At 38.5% G+C, this 12,198-nt stretch overlaps 1 long non-coding RNA gene across 1 annotated transcript; it reads right to left on the reverse strand.

The window, feature by feature from the left end:
- Positions 1–349: 349 nt before the first annotated feature.
- Positions 350–3,067, reverse strand: LOC107775436 (uncharacterized). Its single transcript, XR_001645750.2, has 3 exons — positions 2,976–3,067; positions 2,728–2,795; positions 350–1,089 (listed from the first exon to the last, which is right to left on the reverse strand). It is a non-coding gene; the product is annotated as an uncharacterized LOC107775436 (long non-coding RNA).
- Between the last annotated feature and the right edge of the window lie 9,131 nt (positions 3,068–12,198).

Here is a 12,198-nt window from a genome sequence, read left to right on the forward strand (position 1 = left end):
ACACTGTTGTATTTCACTCTTAAAGTTCTATTGATTGATTTGATTCTCACGAATTCAATAGGTGATTAGCTTATACTTTCGATTCAGATTCATCTCTCAATTAAATCTAAATATTTCAAATAAACTAATGTGAAGAGTAGTGAAACCTGCAAGAAGTTCATTGGTAAGAATGGTCTAAGAAAAACTTCTCGCGAATATTTCTCAATCTTAATTTAAACGGTAGCTCAAAAAACTCTCACGATTACTTCAAAGAATCACCAAAATAAACTAAGGCATACAGTGTAATAATACTCAATAAGATGTTCCTCTTTCGATTAAACAATATAAAGAATAAAATCACAACTAATAATAAAGCTCCTCTAATAAATTCAAGCAATTAAACGATAATCAAATCCATAAACAACAACCAAGTCATCAAATCATGTCAAACCCTAAGGTAAACTACTCCATAATAATGAAGAAATTCATCACAAATAATTTTAAGAATATAGAAACATTACTCCAACTTTACAATCCAAACTTGCATATTGAATTGGTGGAGGAATGATGAATTTATTTGTTTTGAAACCTCCAATGCTCTTCAGTAGCTCCCTAGATCGATTATCCCTTTAAAAAAAATATATTTACCGCGAATTTATACCGAGTATGTACGAACCTGAATCAAAATATCTTCTCTGAGCCGAACTGAAATAATTGGCAAAATTACACAAGGGTGCCGCACCGGGCGAAGCACTGCGCGTAGCACATGTGAGATTCTTGAGAGGCTTGTTTTCTTGGTGGCTGCCTAACCTTTAGCCCAAGCATCTCAATGATGCACTACGTCAAAATGACGTATTAAGGCAACAATTCAGAAAGTTGGCAAAATTAAATTCAATTGCTTTTTTTAATAAGGCACGCTCACATCATCAACCACGCCGTGGTAGGCCAATTTTATGGCCTTGAGCGATTTCTTTTATTTTTTTTACATGTATACTCGGTTTTTGATCCCGAACTCAACCCTGACTTTAATTCTCAAACTTCTACTTAGACTTCAAAGTTCTCGTTTTATTCACTTTAACTCCAAAACTCGTCATAGCCCAGAATCTCAATCTGCACAACAGAAAATACATAATGAGTATAATTGTTCACATTTTAGCTAAACACAATTAAAGTATAGTTAAATAATAGGTGAAGTAAGGCCATAAACTCATATTTCGAGCCTACTATCAGGCTCACGATCAAAACCCGAGTCAAGGGGTAGATCCCGACTACCTATAACCTCATGAGTCCAAACATGTGATTAAATTCCAAAATCAAGTCCAAATAGGCCCTCAAATTTTTAAAATATACCCTCTTAAGTTGTAGATAAAAATTCTAAATTTCACTTCAAAAATTCATATTTTAGGTGTAGAAATTCATGGGGAATCAAGATATAAAGTCAAATCCAAGTGAAAATTCCTTATCTCCAATGAAATAGTAAAGTTGCTCTTCAGAATCTCCATCTCTTGAAGTCTGGGATTCAAAATATGATAAAATGGACCAAATAACAAAATAAATTACTTAAGTGGTCTGCCGAGACATATCCTTCGGAACACGGCCACGACCTCGCGTTCGTGAAGCACAACCAGCCTCAGCCCAAAAGAACTCTACGCAAACATGAAGATCCTCTCGCGAATGCGATGCCCAAGCTAGCCAAGCATACGCGAATACGATCCCTGCTCCCCGAACGCGAAGGTTAAACCTCTGTCCGACTCAATGCCATCGCGAACATGAATCCCTGAGCTCGAACGTGAAGAATAACTCATCCCAGCTCCAAAATCCTTCAATGCGAATGCGGTAGACCCCACGCGAATGCGATGAAGACGAGACACTAGAAAATCAGCAATCTCCAAATATGATCCGGGTAGTCCGGAACTCGCTCGAGCCCTCCTGCGACCCCATCTAATCATACCAACAAGTCCATATACTTAGTTCAAACTTATCCAACGGCTTAAAACACCACAAATAATATTATAACCAAGAATCAACGATCAAAATCTTTCTCTTTAAGTTTCTAACATTGCAACTTCGCCGAACATGTCCGTATCACACTTATACATACCGGATCACAGTCAAATCTTGCACACAAATTTCAATCTACTAAATGAACCTATGTAAAGTTCAGAAACACCAATCGGATCCCAATAACATCAAAGTCAGCTCCCAATCAAACCTATGAACTCTCCAAACCTTCAAATTGCCAACTTCCGGCAAATAAAGCTAAAACCTTTTAGGAACCTCCGAATCTAAATTCAAATATATGCCCCAATCCAGAATCACCACACGACTCTATTGGAACCATCAAATCACCAATCTGAGGTCGTTTACTCAAAGGTTATATCTCGGTCAACTCTAGCAACTTATATTTCCAAAAATAAAACAAATGTTCCAATCACTTTCAAACCTTTCCGAAATCAAATCACTCACCCCCGTAAGTCACAATATAATAAATAAATAAATAGGAGAAGCATCAAATAGAGAAATGGAGCTCAAATACATAAAACCGATCGGATCGTTATATGCCAGTTTCCTCAAATGGAGAATCATCAATGTTTTTGGCTTTTCTTTCCTTTAATTCAAAATCAACAACCATGGGTTCTATTTTTTTTACTTTTATTTTTCGTGCGATTACCGCTAGATTTGGCTACCCACTTACGGAGAATAAAAAAAAACTTGGTCCAAATATAGTTTATGCAATCGACTCAATACCTGCTTGGTTTGAAGAAGGATTATCTATACGACGCCATCATCTACGTGCAACATGCTTCCTACCCATACTGAAATACAATAATGGACGAACATCGATTAAGAAAGTGTAAACAAATCCACAAAAAATCAGTGATTTTTAAAATCTACTTCTATAAAAATAGAATTATGAAAATGTACTCATATAGGAAATTTTTTGCCTAAAAACTGTTGTTAATAAACTATAGAAACGAAATCTAAAAAACTCCTACCTGAAAGGAATGGTTGATTGTGCAACTGCTGATGCCATTTTCATGGTTGGAGAAAGGCAGAGCTAAGATGTTTTAAAAAAAAATAAGAAGGGAACGTTTGGCGTGAATATTCGTATCTTCAAACAAAATAAATAAGGGGAAGGAGATTTGTGGGGGGGGGGGGGGGGGGGAGGGTAAATATGAATCGCATAGGCAGACATAAAAAAAACTTTGGGCTTGGATAGAAACGGGCAAATATATTAGGCATAATGGATAGAAAGTGTAGTTCCCTCATACCCTTTGATGCAAAAGACGGGTAAGTTAATTTATGGGCCATTAGACTTTTGAAATTTCTAATATTAAATATCTCATAATATGTTTATGTCTATAAAAAATAAAGAGTTTAAGTACGTACTTAATAGAAATATTTTCTTTCAGAAAATCATATGCGTTTATGGTCAAATTTTTGTTAATATCATAGTCCGGGCATGACGAATAGCATGTTTGGCCAAGCTTCTCGGGAGGCCAAAAGTACTTTTTTGACCCAAAAAAAACTTATTAGAAATATGAGGTGTTTGGCCAAAATAGAAAAGTGTTTTTGAGCAGCAGTAGAAGCAGTTTTTCTGGTTTTGGGAAGAAGCTACAAATTCTAGCTTCTTCCAAGAAGTAGAAGCAGAAGCAGAAAATTAATGTTTTCAAGACAAAAATATCCTTACCATAAAATTATAGTATTTCCTAATTATCTCTTATTATTTTAACCTTCACTTTTTTATCTCTACCATCCCTTTTTCTCTTTTTAATTTTTTCTGTATTTTTATTCTTCTTCTCTTATTCCTATTTGGAATAATCTCTCTAATATAAATATATCTCTTCTTTTCTATTTCTTCGTTTCTTCTTTTCTCGTCCCCTATTACTTTGTGAAATAACAAGGCGAATCACCAAATTCAAATACTTTCTTCGTAAGTTATGATTTTTTTTTCTTTTGTAGTATATCAATATTATATGATCTCCAGTTTGTAGTTTTATTTATATATATTTTTTTCGTGCATGCATATGATATAGTTGACAAAAATGCAATACTACTTAGTTTGTTATTTTTTCAAAAATTGATAGTGTTTTTTATACAAGTAACTTGTAAGCATATATGTTCCTACCAGTATTTTTGCTTTTATATACTTATTTTATATTGATTAAAATATTTAATACATATTAATTTATATTTTATACTTTAATTACTTACAAATAAAAAATTAGTTAAATTATTTTATAATAAAAATTTAAAATTTCTCTTTTTAAATAATGCTAATTGTAAACAAACTTTTACTGTCCTTTATCATAATTTGACACTCAAAACTACTTTTTGGAAAGATTGGCCAAACACAATTTGGTTATCAATTTTTTGCAAAAAGTGTTTCTCAAACGAATTGACCAAACACAAACTGCTAATTTTCAAAAGTGATTTTTAGATAATTACTTTTAAATAAAAGTACTTATAATATGGTTCTAAGGACACGTAATTTCACCTAACACCAATTGATAAATGTGAGGATGAGTAAAAGAATTTAACAATAAAGTAAAGCAAACCAGTGTTAGAATGAAACTCAGCCCTCGAGTTTGGACACCCTCGAACTGGTTGATGCAAGAACTATGAAAGTATATATAGCAAGCTAATGAACAATGGTGCGAACGAGAAAGAGAATTATATTGCTTTTTATGTATGTTCACAGTGTGTTACAAATGATTAGAACCCTCCTTTATATAGTAGAGGAATTTCACTTATGGTATAATCCTAATTACAGAAGAAAACCCCATGATTAGCTAATTAACCATTTCTGATTTGATCCGTTTCGAGATTTACGCCATGATCCTCGACCAGTCACCGAGACTTACGCCATGTTCCTCAACCAGCCATGTGTATCTCGCCTTTCTTTTATTATGTACCTTATCCTCGTGATACGGCCTATTCCGTTACGAGGCCGTCCTTCGATGCAAACTCTCGGTCTCGGTCAAATAATAAAATCGGGTGGGCCCGATTTCAACTTTATACATAGTTCCCTCATTTTTTGGCGTGTAATGACAAGAAACGAATTGAGCCTTCGATTTTCTGCCTCGACCTGTCATAACGTCATCCTTGTGACGTAAGCAACGAAAGTGACTGAAACGTCCCGTCTGTACAGTTATCAAGGCATTAAATGCACGTCAGTCGATGGTCGCCCACCACCAATTTTGAACCGTCGTTGTAAAATTTATAAATAGCCCCTCTCTCCACCATTTTAAACTTTTACTTTCAAATTTCTTAACTCCAAAGCTTTTTATATCTTCTAAGTGCTTCATCTATAAATCTATGATTTTCACTGCTAACCTCTTCTCAAAACACCAAATCTTATCATCTCCATCTTTTTTTAACTTCAAATCCATACAAAAATGGTAAAAACATCAAAAATTATTCCTCAAAAGGAAAACGCTTCTTCATCGCGGCTGGCCGACGACAAAACACCGGCGGAGCCGCGCCCTGAGGAGTGTGTTCCCAGGGGGTGTGTCCTCACTTCCGATTTTAAGACCAATAAATCCTCATCGATTCTCGGTCGATGTGAGCCAGTGTCGAGGTATATATGCTCGATAACTGAGGGATACCTTAAGCAAGTAAAGAAAGACTGCAACTGGGAGGGCAAAGAGGTGGTGATCCCGACCCCCGAAGAGGACATCACCACCCATGTGGAAGGGTTTCTAATTGTTTACACTTACCCTTTCACGCTGGGCCCCTCGACCCCGTCGTCGTTGATTTTTGCCATCAGTATCAAATAACCCTAGGCCAAATACATCCTTCCTTTTGGAGAATTGTTATTCTGCTCCAATTCTTCGTGAGCAAAGTCGAGGGGATGTCTTTCACCCTTGACCACCTCATCAGGTTATACATCCCCCGCCTTTATCGAGGCGGGTTAATAAAACTCCAACGCCAGGCTACCAAAGTTTTGTTCTCGAGCATAGACGAGGACAAGGACCAAGGCTGGATGGGTCGGTTCGTTCGAGTGAGGACTTCAGACCTAATTCCGGCCGAGAAGATGCCATTTCCCGAGAAATGGAATATGAAGCGTAAGTTCAATCCCACTGTTAGCTCCTATTTATTGTTTTGCTCATTTGCTTCTTCTCATCGATGTCCCTTTCTGTGATGTAGTGGTCGCTTGGATGCCCGATGCAATTTCTAACCTCAAGAGCTGGGTTTGGGACCTGGTCTCGACCTCTTCATATGCCGAGTGCTCATGGCGCAATTTATCAAAGGGCCGATGGGAGGCCAAAACTCATGGTAAGCCCATTTTCCACGTCTTTGATGATTTTATTAAAGTATTTCTTACTTAATTTCCTTTCATACAAGACTTGGTAAAGATGTTGTTATGAAGCCCCTATCTGGTGAGGAGGAGACTTCGGTCCCGGCACCGAAACTACTGAAGGAAAAAAAGAGGAAAAAGCTCTCAGCCTCCTAGGATCCAGAACCTAAGAAGAAGGTGACTCGTAAGCCGAGAAAGAACGTCATCCTCCTGACCGAAGACTTTGTTCGGCGTCTAAAAGATGAAGACGAAGAAGAGGAAGAAAACGACTCTGGGCTGGTGGCCCGAGTGGGAATGAGCACCGAGGCCCCAAAAGCCACTAAATCGGTGAAGACTGTAGAGACTCCATCTCGAGATGAGGGGGTCTCGGGAAGAGATTCGGGTGAAGTTCCCGAGTCATCGAGGATTGAAGATGCCTCCCACCATAATGAGCCAGCGGTGGGTATGACTATAGGGGCTGGTCTCGAGGCCCCTTGAGATGGAGAGAACGCCCCAAGTGATCCACTTTGGGCAATAGAAATTGGAGGCTCACCGCTGCTCCCCTCTTTTTCCGAGGAGATGATTCAATAGGCTCGGTCCTTGAAGACCCTCTCCATCGAAGGAGCCCACGGAAGGGAGGATCCTTTTCGTGATTACTTTACTGGGGTCGAAGATGCTACCGGCCTGAGCGACTTGTAGGTCTCTAGGAGGGACTCAGCCGAGCCATCGAGCCTTTTCAATGAAGCGCAGCAAGCTCTGAATTGGGTAAGCCTTAACTCCCCTTGTTGGTATTACCATTGTGTTCATTTTTCTCTTCCTATCTAACTGTTTTTCTTCTTTCTGCGTAGGCCTCAGTGCTTTATCGGGAAGCATTTTCTCGGTCTCGAGCTGAGCTGAGTCGGTATGAGGCCGACCTTTGAGGGCTCACGGAAGAGAGAAATGCCCTTAGACTTCTCTGTGGGAAAAAAGAAGAGGAGACCAAGGACCTCTGAGCCGAGTTGGCCAAGGCTCACCAAGATCAGATCGACCTGATCGAGCAGGTAATGAAAATCTTAAAAGCTCATGGGCTCGATTCGGGAACAGTGACTAACATTTCGATATCACAGCTACAACAGAAGTTCAAGAGGATTGAGCAGCTCCGCAATGAGGTCAATATGATGAAGGCGGATACCTTGGGGTGGAAAGAAAGTATGTACCGCTTTTGCTGCAGAAAAAGAGACTGCTTTATCCCAATTGTCATCGACCGAAAGTTAGCTTTGAGGAATGAAGGAGAAAAGTTCAATTCAGGTAAAGAAAATAGAGGAGCTCGAGGCTCGGTTGGCTTCCAAACTCGCAAAGGCCAAGTCTGAAGCAGAAAAGGCAAAGTCCGAGGAAGAGGCGATCGTGGCCATATACCGGGACGATGCTAAAGCCGCTCATGTCCAAGCGAGAGAGGCAGCCGAGACCGCTCAAACTCGAGCATATTGGATTGATGAACTCGCCAAATGCCAATCTCGGAAGGAAACCCTCGAGGAAATCCACGCTCGAGGTTTCGATCTTACCAACGAGATAGTAAAGGCTAGAGAGCATGAAGCTGAGGCTGGAGCGCTGGCCTCTTCCGATGATGATGATGATGATAGCAGCATGAGCGGGTCCCGAGAATGGGGAGGACCTCGATGGAGAAGAAGCTTCCCCTGGAGAAAATCAGGAACCTTAGGATTTTTCACTTTTGATCTTTTGTATAGGATCCTGATCGAACCTTGTAAATATTCTCATATATATAAAGATCTTTTTCCTTTCCGACTTATCTTTATTTCATTTTCTGCCTTGTGAAAATTTTGTTTCATTTATGCCTTATTAAAATTTTGTTCATAAGTTCGAGGCTTAGGCAATTTGATCGAATCCGGACTAGTCTAGTTTTTATAATCGAGTGAGTACTTGCTCGAACTCGGAGTAGGGTGACCCTTAAGTTTTAATTGAGTGAGGATGATTTCTCGAACTCAAAAATAAACTAGCCCTTTAGGCTCTTGAATTAGGCCGATACGACTAAAGTAAAAAGAATGCCTTTCTCACCTTTTCGGCTTTTATTGTTTAATCATATAAAATCGGTTATGCCTTAGCATGAAATAAGAGATTTGCTCGAGAGTTCGAATGGTTTCGTACCCATGTAACACCCCGGAAAATTTCGAAGTACTTAACTGTAAAGCCCGGTAAAGTTTGCAAAGAAAATAATGTTTCCGATTGAGACTATTGAGGTAAATGAGAAATGGACTTACGAAGAGATTCCGGTTTCTATTATTGATCGTTAAGTCCGAAAATTGAAAAATAAATAAATCGCCTCCGTGAAAGTGTTGTAGTGAAACCAACAGGTTGAAGAGGCTACTTGGGAGGCCGAGGAAGAAATGAAGAAAGAGTATCCTTATTTGTTTGAATAGCCGTGTATTTATAAAGTTGTGATCTATGAGAAATATTCTAAGAGTTGCTTTCTATGAATTTTGTATCATTTGTACAATTGGCGTAAGGGTATTCCTTTCTGGAAATATATTGCTTGTGAGACCACAATTGGTGTTATTTTGTATTATGTTACATCGTTGGATTATGTATGTGCTGTTAGGATGTATTTCTGGGGCTCTCTGACAGGTGGATAGGCCTAGTTACAAGGGAAACTCTGGCGAAATATTTGGAGATTTTGGGAGTTAGTCAAATTTGGGGCTGTTTGAATGTGGTATGAAACAAACTGAGTTGCATAAGACGCTAATGACGGATTTTTACCCTCATTCGAGGACGAATGATCCTAAGCAGGGGAGAATGTAACACTTCGAAAAATTTCGAAGTACTTAAGTGTAAAGTCCGGTAAAGTTTGCAAAAAAAAAATAATGTTTCATGGTGCCGGACTAGGCTTACGTATTTGAGGATTGTAGAAATTCTTCGCGGTGAGCTTGCTTGCCGCGACTCGGACTTTTTGGGTTGAACAATGCACCGAAAAGTAAAGAAAAAACTTCGGCGGAAAAGTGTATTTCTACGGTCTATTATACGACCGCAGAATCACTCTGCGGACCGCATAATGACTGCAGAGTGAGGCAGTAAATTAGGCCAATTGGAAGCAATTATGCGGTCGACTATGCGACCACATAATTGTTATGCGGTGCATTATGCGACCGCATAACGGTTATACGGACCGCATAGTGACCGCATACACAATCAGTTCTTTTGGCTATTTTGTAACCAATTATGCGACCGATATGTGGTCCGCTATCGGTGATGCGATCGCATACCTTGTTCCGGAGCTCCATTTTTGGGTTTTTAAAACCCGACCCTATTTTATTAAATACACTTTTTGGGCCATTTTTGAGACATAATCTGATATTTTAGAGTGAGAGAGAGTGCCCTAGAGTGAGAAGGTGTTCTTCAATAATTTCTCTTCAATTCTTGCTCAAGTTTTGGAAGATTAAGAAGGGAAGCTCACTAGGTCTTCATCCTAGAGGTAAGATTCTACACCCTAAACCCTAATTTCGAAATTTTCTGAAAATGGGTAACTAGAAAGATAATTTCTGGGGATGAGAGTTGTTTATTTTACATACATATGTTAACAAAGGGTGTAGGAAGATTGTTGAGCTAAAAATGATAAAGATTGGGTTGTGGGATGATGAAATCCTTCATAAAAGGGACATGAAAACCTTATGCACATCCAATGTTTAATAAAATGCTCAAGTGAGCTAGAACCATGATCATCTTCCTAATTTTGATTCAATTTATTATATTTCTAAAATAGATTGAAGTTGCTAAGAATTTTAGAATGTTTTAGAGTTTAAGAAAGCTCAATTGAGGTATGTTGGCTAAACTCTTCTCTTATAATTGAATCCCACGATATTCATGTAAATTATGTAAGTCCCGAGTGATTCATTATGAAATTGGCTATTCCGAGTAAGATTGGGTTGAAAGATATATGTTCAACAAGTATCCCAAATGCTTTATTCATGTTATGTTACCAATTGAGGATGTGTTAAAATATGGGCTGTGCATTAATAATATTTCGACTTTAAGTCAAGTTCAAATAAAGGATATTATGCCAAATTTTGTGAAATATCTCTATGTGCATTAGACTTTAAATTGCTCACATGTGTACTACACACTTTGAGTTGAATTGTGTTTATTGTTGATGATGAGGATGATATTTGAAATCGATAATGTGAGCATGAAATACTCAATATGGCCAGCGTGCCAAGAATGATCTTATAATTATGGCCACTAGTGCCAATGAAATAAAAAGATGTGAAAGTATTATGAAATGCAATGATTGATATAAAAAGGCTGATGTCTCAAATAAGACGGCCTAGCCGGTCGGGTCGTGATCGGACACCATGCCACACACATGGTGGTGATTATGCTGAAAATTATAATTGAAATTGTGATTGTGGTCGATGTCCCTAATGGATAGCCTAGCTGATCGGGTCGTGATCAGACTCCGTGTTAAAGACGGTGGTATTGATATTGAGAGAAATTGTGGTTGATGTCTCTACTGAGATAGCCTAGCCGATCGGGTCGTGATCGGACTCCGTGCTAAGAGTGTGGTGGTACTGGTTTTGTGAATAATGGTATAGTGAATAGTGGCATTGGTATGGCAAATAATGGTACTGGGATTGTGGACAATGGTATATCGATACAATTGATCTCCCAATGTGAGATATGGAAATTAATTTGAACACTGTCTTGATCCTAAATTGAGGTTTGATGTTAATTAAGGCTTTCATTGATATTATGATAATCTTATTTGTATTATTTGTCATTCTATTGAGAGGGAGTTTAGTTATACATACTAGTGCTATTCGAGAGTACTAACATCCCTTTTGCTGGGGGCGCTGCATCTTTCAATGGATGTAGGTGGTTCCACAGATGGAGATATTGGTTAGTGATAGCAGTGCACCTTCTTCCCAGCTAACTTGGTGAGCCCCACTTCATTCCGGGGTCATGAATCTTTTGTACTTTATGTATTCTATTTGAGGTATAATCGGGGCCTTATTGCCGGCATTATCATTGTACTCTTCTTTATCTATAGAGGCTCCGTAGACATAGTGTGGGTTGTGTAGCTATTGATAATTCAATTTCATGGTTATATGTAACGGTTTAGTTTTGGGCTGAGGCATACTAGTGGGTTAGTTATGACTTGCAGAAGTTGAGATCGAGGATGACTCGAATAAGGAAATTCATGGTTACAGGTTATATTGCGCGTATGAGTATATGAAAATCGTGGGATGAGTGAGTTGTTATTGGTGAATGATGTAGTGCGCACGGAGCACGAATTTGATAGGTAGTGTTAAAGTATAGTTACTTCTTTGAGTGTTGTTGTGCTAATGGGGCACATGTCTTTTGGCCCATTTGGGTGGTATAATGTGGATTTGAACAAAGGTGGTGACTCTCGAGAAAGTTCTAATTGATTCGAGATTAATATGTAACAATTGAGAATTTTTGGTGAATTTGTTTATGGCTAAAATCTGAGACTTAAGTTGGATGGTGTCGAGACTTATGGCATTTTTGGTATATCATTATGGATTTTATATTTCGGTATCAAGAAGGTGAATGAAACGACCTTAGACTCAAATAAGGTATTTTCAGAGTGGGTGTTTCGGTTGTGGTATTTATAGGGATAATTATGATGTGGTGAGACTCTGCAGATGTTTTGGTGCCAATATTCTTGGGTTTGGTCGAGTTAGAGGAATTTAGTTCTAATAGCTTGGTTATGTGCAGATGGATTTCAAAGTGTTCTTGATGGTTTCTACCATGGTTTGAACCGGATATTTTCTACTAGTGTGGAAAACGTGTTGTGTATTATGATTTCCTCCTGGAAGGAAGCAAGAGGAAGGTTTCTAACTAACCAGGTATGTAATTTGCTGGTGACTCAGAGTTGATAATGGGATTCTTGTGCTTGTCACATGATGGCATAATAGATGTGTTGTGTTGTG

This window comes from Nicotiana tabacum, chromosome 9 (genome assembly GCF_000715075.1).
Source record: "Nicotiana tabacum cultivar K326 chromosome 9, ASM71507v2, whole genome shotgun sequence".
Classification (NCBI taxonomy): Eukaryota; Viridiplantae; Streptophyta; class Magnoliopsida; order Solanales; family Solanaceae; genus Nicotiana; species Nicotiana tabacum.